Source organism: Eubalaena glacialis, chromosome 2 (assembly GCF_028564815.1).
Source record: "Eubalaena glacialis isolate mEubGla1 chromosome 2, mEubGla1.1.hap2.+ XY, whole genome shotgun sequence".
NCBI classification, from domain to species: Eukaryota; Metazoa; Chordata; class Mammalia; order Artiodactyla; family Balaenidae; genus Eubalaena; species Eubalaena glacialis.
Window position 1 is genome coordinate 40279099 of NC_083717.1, and position 12419 is coordinate 40291517.

A 12419-nucleotide genomic window follows, 5' to 3' on the forward strand; every position below is an offset into this window, starting at 1 on the left:
CTCCATCAAAAGTACTAGATGTTAAGATAATGGTAAGACTTGATCACATTTGATGCTTGGGGAGGAGTAAGGTCTTTACAGTGGGTGAAAACATGATGATTCGTACAGTCTGATTCCAGTTCACATTCAAATGCTTTGGGAGCCCTGGTGGTTACCTAAAGTGTGACATGGCCTGTTGTGACAATAGGGAAGGGTGGTGTTTTTGGAATTAAGAACACATGACCTGCCAAAATGCAGTCATATAAAAACATCATGCACCCCTCAACTCTCTGTGTCTGTCTGGGTGTATATTTGCAGATGGAATACCTTCCAGAGCCTGTTGATTTAGTGGAATAATAAAGCTGAGAAGGGTCACCCAGGATGATAAGAATATAACTGTACTCACGCTCATTGCCTGGGAGTTTTGAAGGATTTGTAGGATTAAGAGGTTCTATAACTGAGTTCAAACCCAATGTCTCATCATTTCACTGCCTTGTCTCTCTTCCTAGGGCATCTATGGCTTCATCATTGCACATTGCCTATGGGCCACATTTGGAATTAGAATCTAATTCATTCTGCTTGTGGCCAGGCACCGCCCTGTGCATTTCACGTACATATTTGTAACCCCCCGGGCCTCCAAGGGAAGTAAAATTATCCTTATTATACAGTGGAAAGCCTGAGCTCAGGGGGTGACATCACTTGTGTGTGACCCACACCTGGTTGCTGGCAGAACAAGAGGTGAAACTTAGGATTTGTTTATTCCCTTTACCACGCTGCCATGTTAAACAATCAGGGCAATTACACCGTTCTCTTTGCTCCTCAAGCAAGAAAGATAGTCTCATCCTCATTAGAAGAAGAAACAGGGCCCCTAAGGCATTGAATTAGTTGACTATGGTGAGAGTCCAGAGCCTAAAAATCATATCTCCTGCCTCCTAAGCCAGCTGGTGTGCTTGGGGGATGATAGGCACAGGGAGATCCCCAAAGAATTCATCAATGCACAAAGTTTCTGCAATAAATTGACCTAACTTAGTCTCAGTTCTTCCACTGATCTTGTCTTATCTAAAGCAGCTCTACTCTGACTGGAGTAGACTACAGAGCTTCGAGCTGAGAATTACCCTGTGTGCGGTAGTGCGCTGCTTGAGGAGCATCACTTAAGGACAAGTGTCTTGCTTCCGGTCTGATGAAATAAAGTCAAGAGTGTTAGGTTCCTAATTCCGATTCCAAGTGTTGCTACACTTCCTTTAAGGGTTGCAGGATGCTCTTCTGGGCTTGTTCTGAAAGCATCACCTGCTCTCCCACACCTACTCCTTTTCAGGTGCTCTGCAGTGTCGCCAATGGTCCTGTGATCAGTCACGCTGGAGAGCCCTGGGGCTGCCTAGACCCCACCTCCTCTCCCACCTCCCACATTTAATGAGGTGCGAAATGCCTGATTTGCGTAAGATATCTTTGCATATCTCTGGCATCCATCTCCTTGATTCTCCTTTCGTGATCCCAGCCCTAACTGACAACTGTCCGCCTGTGCTTCAGTCACCCTTTTTTTTTTTTTTAATTTTTTCATTGGTTGTACAGCATTTTAATTAATTAATTAATTAATTTATTTATTTATTTTTGGCTGTGTTGGGTCTTCGTTTCTGTGCGAGGGCTTTCTCTAGTTGCGGCAAGTGGGGGCCACTCTTCATCGCGGTGCGCGGGCCTCTCACTATCGCGGCCTCTCTTGTCGCGGAGCACAGGCTCCAGACACGCAGGCTCAGTAGTTGTGGCTCACGGGCCTAGTTGCTCCGCAGCATGTGGGATCTTCCCAGACCAGGGCTCGAACCTGTGTCTGCTGCATTGGCAGGCAGATTCTCAACCACTGCGCCTCCGGGGAAGCCCCAGTCACCCTTTAACCCAGGGGTCTGCATGCTATAACATGCGGGCCTGGTCTAGCCCACCACCTGCTTTTTTGGACAGCTCAGGAACTAAGAATCATTTTATTTTCAAATGGTAGGAAAATATCAAAAGAACGATCATCTTTTGTAACACGTGAAAATGATATGAAATTCAAATTTCAGTGTCCATAAATAAAGTTTATGGGAACACAGCCATGCTCATTCATTACCTACTGTCCGTGGCAGCTTTTACGTGATGCTGGCAGAGTTGAGTAGTTGCAACAGAGACCGTATGGCCTGGAAAGCCAGAAATACTTACTATCTGGCCCTTGACAGAAAAAGCTTGCAGGCCCCTGCCCTACCTCTCCACTCATCCCCTCTCTCACATTTATCCGAACTCATCCATTGCTCAAGCTCCTGAAGTTCCTTCATCATCTGCCCCAAGCTAATCTCCATTTATGTCCCAATAGGACCTCCTTGCACTCCGCAGGCGTATCTTGTACGTCCCCACTAAGACCATCACTCAAGTGGTTCTTTCTGCCGGAAATAACTTTTCTTTCCCATCTTCTCAGAAATCTTCTCTCTCTCACAGATGTAGAGAACAAACTTATGGTTACAAAGGGGAGAAAGGGGGATGGGATGAATTGGGAGATTGGGATTGACATATATACACTACTATGTATAAAATAGAAAACCAAGAAGAACCTACTGTATAGCACAGGGAACTCTACTCAATGCTCTGTGGTGACCTAAATGGAAAGGAAATCTAAAAAACGGTGGTTATATGTATACCTATAACTGATTCACTTTGCTGCACAACAGAAACTAACACAACTTTGTAAAGCAAATATACTCCAATAAAATTAATTTTAAAAAAAAGAAAAAAAAAAGAAATCTTCTCTCTCCTTCCAGCCTCACAGCAAATGCAATCTGCTCTGAGGAGGTCGTCTCCCACTCTAGTTAATTCCTCGGAAGGCCCTAATGCTCTTCCGGTCCTGCTTTTAAGGCATGAGGTCCTTTCTGTTAAACCTGGCTGTTTCAGCCAAGGTCCCTAAGGGCGGAGGTGCCCCACAGCTGTCACCTAGAGTTGCTAGGTGCGGGCTGAGTGTGTCTGCCTGAGCGGGGGCTCCCTGTCCCTGGGACTGCTTTTCCAGGTGTGTAACTCCTGTAAATTTATAAGACTTTTGTTCTCCCAAGCCTATGTGACATTGTTTTGAAAGTGGGAAACAGGAGTCAACATTTAGAAATTGATTTTTAACATTAAGTAGAAAGATCATTGTCATTCACTGATACGTCATTGAATCTAAATCTCATATCCATGTATCCACCTATACCATATCTATTGATCCCTCATCAGTCTTTGTTTATCTATCTGTCTGTGTTCAGCTATCTGTCCATTAATTTCTAAATTCTTTCCACAGGGCAGCCCAAGTACCGTCCCTTGATTGGGGGTGTCACAATTTTATAAGATTACCCACAAAAAGCGCCCAACACTGTTTTCCTAATGTGCCCTGCTGAGCTGGTTCCCCATTTCTCCCTTATTCCTGCTGTGTTCCAGCCAAATTATACTGTGCTTCTCTGGAAAAAAAAAAAAAATCCCTGTTTTTAGATTCCTAGGGCTGCCATAACAAAGTACGACAAACTTGCCATCTTAGAACGATAGAAATTTATTGTCTCACAGTTCTGGAGGCCAGAAATCCAAGAGCAAGTTGTCGGCAGGGCCATGCTCCCTCTGAAAGCACTAAGAAAATATCTGTTGTGTGTGTATCTCCTAGATTCTGGTATTTTGCTGGCAATCTTGGGCATTCCTTGTAGACGCATCACCTAAGTCTCTGCCTTCGGGTTCACATGGCATTCTTATTGTGTGTGTGTGTGTGTGTGTATCTGTGTGTCCAAATTTCCCGTTATAAGGACAGTCATATTAGATTAGAGCCTACCCTAGTAACCTCATCTTTTTTTTTTTTATTGAAGTACAGTTGATTGACACTGTTAATGATTTCATCTTAACTTGATCATCTGCAAAGATATTGTTTCCAAATAAGGTCACATTCTGAAGTAGCAGAGTTATCTTTTGCGGGGGCACAAATCAACCCATAACAATCCCCCACTCACTATACCTCACCCATGCTGCTCCCACCATTTGCAACACCCCCCACGCATTTCTGCCTAGTGACCATCTTTCCCACCCCCTCTCCTCCTCTCGCGTGGGATTGCTCCCCCACTGAACTCCCGCAGCTCTGGGTGGGTACCTTTCTCTCAACACTTACTAGAGTAGATCCCACATTATAATAATATATTTTAGGATCCTAGTTGACTGTACACTTCCTTTTCTTTTTCTGCTCGTGGAAAATTGCTACTCAGATATTTGCAAAATTATTGCTAGGTAAGCTTAGAAAGGTCTAGCCTTCACGTACGTGGCACTGGATTTTAAGTTTCTCTAGGGTAGTCACTGGGTTTTACTCATCTTGGTATTCCCCTTCCCACCTCTGAACATAGTGCCCGTGAGCACATGAGGCCCCTCAATACGTGTTGGCAATTTGGAGATTTGGAGCACAATGAAAGCAGGGATTTGAATGCATTTGCCGGTATCTGTCATTGCAAAGTGCTGATGCTTTCTGACCTGTATAGCATCTACCTACTACTCTTAATCTGGATCCTAGCTAGACCATGACACCGCCACGGCCCAAAATGAATGAGTCTTTTTGTGTGTGTGTCTCTGTGTGTATGATGCTTCCCTCTAGTTAAAAAGAGCAAGCCCCAAGAAAGATTAAGAACCATTGCTCTATAGAGACACACGGTGGGACCCTTCTTGTCTGTCTTCTTTTCGTCTTTCCCTTCATCATTATTTTCGATACCTTCATCATTATCACTAATCATAGGAATTCCAAGTCAGAAAAGCAACTCATAGGTTTATATTCTTTAATTGTTAGGGCTATAAATTAAGAATGTGCCAGCTACCTGATCCTATTAGCCATACCCTACTCTAAGATAATCTGCTTAAAATTTATACCACTCAGGGATTTGGACTTTATTGATTACATTTCCTGCTAGACTCAGGCCTTTGCCTTTTGCTCATTGGAGCCTAAACAAAATGACCATGACCCTGAGGAAAGTCAGGCACCCTGGGATAGCAGATAGACTTGAGGACTTGGGTACTGGGAGGGCCACATCATCAAGAAGGAGGCATTGATGTTAAGATAATTTTTTTCTCTTTCCTTACCTAACAGAGTTATTGTAAGGTTAACATAATCATTTAAAGTTTTGGAAGAAGAAATGCTTTGTAAATGCCAAGATACTATAATAGAACTTCAAAATAATGTGGCATATTGTTATACAGATTCACACACACACACACACACACACGAGTCATATCACACGGTTCTAAAAAATAAGTTTTCTATTCTCTAAAATGCTGGTCTATCAGGTGAGAAATAGGGGGAGCTGTTGGAAGTGCTTCCTGATTTGGTTTCAGTATAGCAGAGGGGTTAATATAGCACAATTCAATATAGCACAAGAGCTGGAATGAGAAAGCCTAGATTCAAGATGGCGCTGCATCTTATTCACAGGGCAACTTGGCATGAGCTACTGAACATCTTCACTCCTTTTTTTCTTCATCCACAAACTAGGGACCATAACAGTTCTCCCCTCATAGGGATGCTGTGAAGGTTAGATGAGGAAGTCCATACACAATACTTCACTCATTGTCTGGGCATGTGTAAATGCTTATAAATGCTAGTCGTTAGGTTTTTTAAAAAAATGATCTTACTGAGAAATGAAAAAAATATATCCATGAATAGTTTCACTGTTGTATATTATATTTAAAACAGTTCCAGATAACAGGAGAAGAAATATCACACAGAAAGTCACAATTAACTGCCAAATGACTTATACAGACAGTGAGATTTGAGCTGGTTATTGAAGAATTCATGGGAATTGGATGGGGGAAATAAGTTAGAAGATAAACACTCAGGACAGCACAATACCATGGAAGTGAGGACAGAAACTAAAAACTGTAAGATATGGTCAGCTTAGAGTTTATCTAACCAGAGATTGTGAATAGGGGAGGGGTGGGTGACAAGGGCAGAATATCTGGCTGAAAACAGGGTGTGGCAAGACCAGGATGGCAGCCTAAGCCATCTGGGATTCATACAAAGGCACTTTCAATCTGTGTTGGCCCCTGAACAGGGTGGTGGATTGGTGAACGTGATGTTTTAGCGACATAATTTGACAATGGTGTGTCAGAAAGCTTAACCTAGGGACTGGAATCAGAGGAATGTATTACAAAGCCCCAAAACAGTGGCCTTAAAATTGAAATGGGGGTTGAGGAAGCCTAAACCAATACTTGTTAATCATCTGTTTCATGTGCCAGACTTTGACCTGATCCTTTTTTTTTTTTTAAATCACAACAGCACCTGCGAGATAGATAATGATATTTCCAATTTACAGAAAGGGAAATCAAGGCTCTGAGAATTTAGGTAATTTACTTAAGGTTTTAAAGTCACACATACCTGGTAGGTAGTAGAACAGGAATTTGACAGCCAGTCAATCTGTCTCCAGATCTTTCTGCCATGCTTTGCTGAAGTGGGGAATCTAGTAAAAGCATGTGTACGTGAGATACTGCAAAACAAGTATTGAAACCTGATGTTTGATTAGATATGGGAAATTAGAAAGACACTGGCAAGAAATGAGGATGATTCCAATAGTTTGTGCCTAGGTGATTATAAGCATAGTAGAGATTTTAAAGAATTGGCCTGATGGTCAACATGGCGGCAGCTGTAAGATGCCTCGGTAGAGCCCAGTTTACGGAGCTCTGACCGCCACAGCAACAGTCAGCTCTACCCACCACCAGAGCCTCCCATCAAGCCTCTTAGATAGCCTCAACCACCAGAGGGCAGAGAGCAGAGGCAAGAAAAACTACAATCCTGCAGCCTGTGGACCAAAAACCACAGTTACAGAAAGATAGAAAAGATGAAAAGGCAGAGGGCTATATACCAGATGAAGGAACAAGAAAAAACCCCAGAAAAACAACTAAATGAAGTGGAGATAGGCAACCTTCCAGAAAAAGAATTCAGAATAATGATAGTGAAGATGATCCAGGACCTCGGAATAAGAATGGAGGCAAAGATTGAGAAGATGCAAGAAATGATTAACAAAGACCTAGAAGAATTAAAGAACAAACAAACAGAGATGACCAATACAATAACTGAAATGAAAACTACACTAGAAGGAATCAATAGCAGAATAACTGAGGCAGAAGAATGGATAAGTGACCTGGAAGACAGAATGGTGGAATTCACTGCTGCGGAACAGAATAAAGAAAAAAGAATGAAAAGAAATGAAGACAGCCTAAGAGACCTCTGGGACAACATTAAGCGCAACAACATTCGCATTATAGGGGTCCCAGAAGGAGAAGAGAGAGAGAAAGTACCAGAGAAAATATTTGAAGAGATTATAGTGAAAAACTTCCCTAACATGGGAAAGGAATTAGCCACCCAAGTCCAGGAAGTGCAGAGAGTCCCATACAGGATAAACCCAAGGAGAAACACGCCGAGACACATAGTAATCAAAGTGGCAAAAATTAAAGACAAAGAAAAATTATTGAAAGCAGCAAGGGAAAAACGACAAATAACATACAAGGGAACTCCCATAAGGTTAACAGCTGATTTCTCAGCAGAAACTCTACAAGCCAGAAGGGAGTGGCATGATATACTTAAAGTGATGAAAGGGAAGAACCTACAACCAAGATTACTCTACCCGGCAAGGATCTCATTTAGATTTGATGGAGAAATCAAAAGCTTTACGGACAAGCAAAAGCTAAGAGAATTCAGCACCACCAAACCAGCTCTACAACAAATGCTAAAGGAACTTCTCTAAGTGGGAAACACAAGGGAAGAAAAGGACCTACAAAAACAAACCCAAAACAATTAAGAAAATGGTCATAGGAACATACATATCGATAATTACCTTAAACGTGAATGGATTAAATGCTCCAACCAAAAGACACAGGCTTGCTGAATGGATACAAAAACAAGACCCATATATATGCTGTCTACAAGAGACCCACTTTAGACCTAGGGACACATACAGACTGAAAGTGAGGGGATGGAAAAAGATATTCCATGCAAATGGAAATCAAAAGAATGCTGGAGTAGCAATACTCATATCAGATAAAATAGACTTTAAAATAAAGAATGTTACAAGACACAACAGAGGACACTACATAATGATCAAGGGATCAATCCAAGAAGAAGATATAACAATTATAAATATATATGCACCCAACATAGGAGCACCTCAATACATACGGCAACTGCTAACAGCTATAAAAGAGGAAATCGACAGTAACACAGTAATAGTGGGGGACTTTAACACCTCACTTACACCAATGGACAGATCATCCAAAATGAAAATAAACAAGGAAACAGAAGCTTTAAATGACACAATAGACCAGATAGATTTAATTGATATTTATAGGACATTCCATTCAAAAACAGCAGGTTACACGTTCTTCTCAAGTGCGCACGGAACATTCTCCAGGATAGATCACATCTTGGGTCACAAATCAAGCCTCAGTAAATTTAAGAAAATTGAAACCGTATCAAGCATCTTTTCTGACCACAACGCTATGAGATTAGAAATGAATTACAGGGAAAAAAACGTAAAAAAGACAAACACATGGAGGCTAAACAATACGTTACTAAATAACCAAGAGATCACTGAAGAAATCAAAGAGGAAATCAAAAAATACCTAGAGACAAATGACAATGAAAACACGATGACCCAAAACCTATGGGATGCAGCAAAAGCAGTTCTAAGAGGGAAGTTTATAGCTATACAAGCCTACCTAAAGAAACAAGAAAAATCTCAAGTAAACAATCTAACCTTACTCCTAAAGGAACTAGACAAAGAAGAACAAACAAAACCCAAAGTTAGCAGAAGGAAAGAAATCATAAAGATCAGAGCAGAAATAAATGAAATAGAAACAAAGAAAACAATAGCAAAGATCAATAAAACTAAAAGCTGGTTCTTTAAGAAGATAAAAAAAATTGATAAGCCATTAGCCAGACTCATCAGGAAAAAGAGGGAGAGGACTCAAATCAATAAAATCAGAAATGAAAAAGGAGAAGTTACAACAGACACGGCAGAAATGCAAAGCATCCTAAGAGACTACTACAAGCAACTTTATGCCAATAAAATGGACAACCTGGAAGAAATGGACAAATTCTTAGAAAGGTATAACCTTCCAAGACTGAACCAGGAAGAAACAGGAAATATGAACAGACCAATCACAAGTAATGAAATTGAAACTGTGATTAAAAATCTTCCACCAAACAAAAGTCCAGGACCAGATGGCTTCACAGGAAAATTTTATCAAACATTTAGAGAAGAGCTAACACCTATCCTTCTCAAACTCTTCCAAAAAATTGCAGAGGAAGGAACACTCCCAAACTCATTCTATGAGGCCACCATCACCCTGATACCAAAACCAGACAAAGACACTACAAAAAAAGAAAATTACAGACCAATATCACTGATGAACATAGATGCAAAAATCCTCAACAAAATACTAGCAAACAGAATCCAACAACACATTAAAAGGATCATACACCACGATCAAGTGGGATTTATCCCAGGGATGCAAGGATTCTTCAATATACGCAAATCAATCAATGTGATACACCATATTAACAAATTGAAGAATAAAAACCATATGATCATCTCAATAGATGCAGAAAAAGCTTTTGACAAAATTCAACACCCATTTATGATAAAAACTCTCCAGAAAGTGGGCATAGAGGGAACCTACCTCAACATAATAAAGGCCATATATGACAAACCCACAGCAAACATCATTCTCAATGGTGAAAAACTGAAAGCATTTCCTCTAAGATCAGGAACGAGACAAGGATGTCCACTCTCACCACTATTATTCAACATAGTTCCGGAAGTCCTAGCCACGGCAATCAGAGAAGAAAAAGAAATAAAAGGAATACAAATTGGAAAAGAAGAAGTAAAACTGTCACTGTTTGCGGATGACATGATACTATACATAGAGAATCCTAAAACTGCCACCAGAAAACTGCTAGAGCTAATTAATGAATATGGTAAAGTTGCAGGATACAAAATTAATGCACAGAAATCTCTTGCATTCCTATACACTAATGATGAAAAATCTGAAAGAGAAATTATGGAAACACTCCCATTTACCATTGCAACAAAAAGAATAAAATACCTAGGAATAAACCTACCTAAGGAGACAAAAGACCTGTATGCAGAAAACTATAAGACACTGATGAAAGAAATTAAAGATGATACCAACAGATGGAGAGATATACCATGTTCTTGGATTGGAAGAATCAACATTGTGAAAATGACTCTACTACCCAAAGCAATCTACAGATTCAATGCAATCCCTATCAAATTACCAATGGCATTTTTTACGGAGCTAGAACAAATCATCTTAAAATTTGTATGGAGACACAAAAGACCCCGAATAGCCAAAGCAGTCTTGAGGGAAAAAAACGGAGCTGGAGGAATCAGACTCCCTGACTTCAGACTATACTACAAAGCTACAGTAATCAAGACAATATGGTACTGGCACAAAAACAGAAACATAGATCAATGGAACAAGATAGAAAGCCCAGAGATAAACTCACGCACCTATGGTCAACTAATCTATGACAAAGGAGGCAAGGATATACAATGGAGAAAAGACAGTCTCTTCAATAAGTGGTGCTGGGAAAACTGGACAGCTACATGTAAAAGAATGAAATTAGAATACTCCCTAACACCATACACAAAAATAAACTCAAAATGGATTAGAGACCTAAATGTAAGACTGGACACTATAAAACTCTTAGAGGAAAACATAGGAAGAACACTCTTTGACATAAATCACAGCAAGATCTTTTTTGATCCACCTCCTAGAGTAATGGAAATAAAAACAAAAATAAAGAAATGGGACCTAATGAAACTTCAAAGCTTTTGCACAGCAAAGGAAACCATAAACAAGACGAAAAGACAACCCTCAGAATGGGAGAAAATATTTGCAAACGAATCAATGGACAAAGGATTAATCTCCAAAATATATAAACAGCTCATTCAGCTCAATATTAAAGAAACAAACACCCCAATCCAAAAATGCGCAGAAGACCTAAATAGACATTTCTCCAAAGAAGACATACAGACGGCCACGAAGCACATGAAAAGATGCTCAACATCACTAATTATTAGAGAAATGCAAATCAAAACTACAATGAGGTATCACCTCACACCAGTTAGAATGGGCATCATCAGAAAATCTACAAACAACAAATGCTGGAGAGAGTGTGGAGAAAAGGGAACCCTCTTACACTGTTGGTGGGAATGTAAATTGATACAGCCACTATGGAGAACAATATGGAGGTTCCTTGAAAAACTAAAAATAGAATTACCATATGACCTAGTAATCCCACTACTGGGCATATACCCAGAGAAAACCGTAATTCAAAAAGACACATGCACCCAAATGTTCATTGCAGCACTATTTACAATAGCCAGGTCATGGAAGCAACCTAAATGCCCATCGACAGACGAATGGATAAAGAAGATGTGGTACATATATACAATGGAATATTACTCAGCCATAAAAAGGAACGAAATTGAGTCATTTGTTGAGACGTGGATGGATCTAGAGACTGTCATACAGAGTGAAGTAAGTCAGAAAGAGAAAAACAAATATCGTATATTAACGCATGTATGTGGAACCTAGAAAAATGGTACAGATGAGCCGGTTTGCAGGGCAGAAGTTGAGACACAGATGTAGAGAACGGACATATGGACACCAAGGGGGGAAAACTGTGGTGGGGTGGGGATGGTGGTGTGCTGAATTGGGCGATTGGGATTGACATGTATACACTGATGTGTATAAAAAAAAAAAAAACTGCAGCCCACTTTCCCCTTGATTCTCAATTCCTTTTACCCAGTGGGTTTCCTCTTACCAGTACCATTTTATGTTTGTTAGTATTGTCTATCCCCAGTAGGACGTAAGCTCCGTGAGGACAGGGATTTTATTTGTTTTGTTCACTAAATACTTAAAGCAGTGCTAGCACATGTTTCGTTGGCATAATCGTTGTTGAATAAATAAATGAGTGAATGAATACATGGATCTTCAACAAAATGCCACCCCTCTTCCATGTGTTGTAATGAATATTAAAGTAATTTGAATCCAAAAAAAAAGAATTGGCCTATCAGGAAGGGAAATTGTTTGAGATGGGGATTATAGAAATGTTGGGTTTGTGGTTATGATGCACAATAATGGAAATGTCAAGTAGCCAGTTGGCATCATGAGAATGGAATTTAGAAGAAAGTTCTTGGCTGGAGTTAAAGGGTTAGACGTCACACCCCTGGATGTGGACATTAATGATGGATTGTACAAGGAGATAGAGAGAGAGAGAGAGATGCAGAGAAGGTGGCTAGAACAGCATTCCTACAATTTAATCACCTGAGGATTCTGTTAAAATACAGGTTTTGATTCACTAGGTTTGGAGTAAGAGCTTGAGAGTCCTCATTTCTAGAAAGCTCTCAGGTGAT

At 40.3% G+C, this 12419-nt stretch overlaps 1 protein-coding gene across 4 annotated transcripts in view; it reads left to right on the plus strand.

The window, feature by feature from the left end:
- Positions 1–12419, plus strand: part of NTRK3 (neurotrophic receptor tyrosine kinase 3) — a 373167-nt gene that overhangs the window by 262796 nt on the left and 97952 nt on the right. The gene's annotated exons all lie outside the window — the stretch shown is intronic.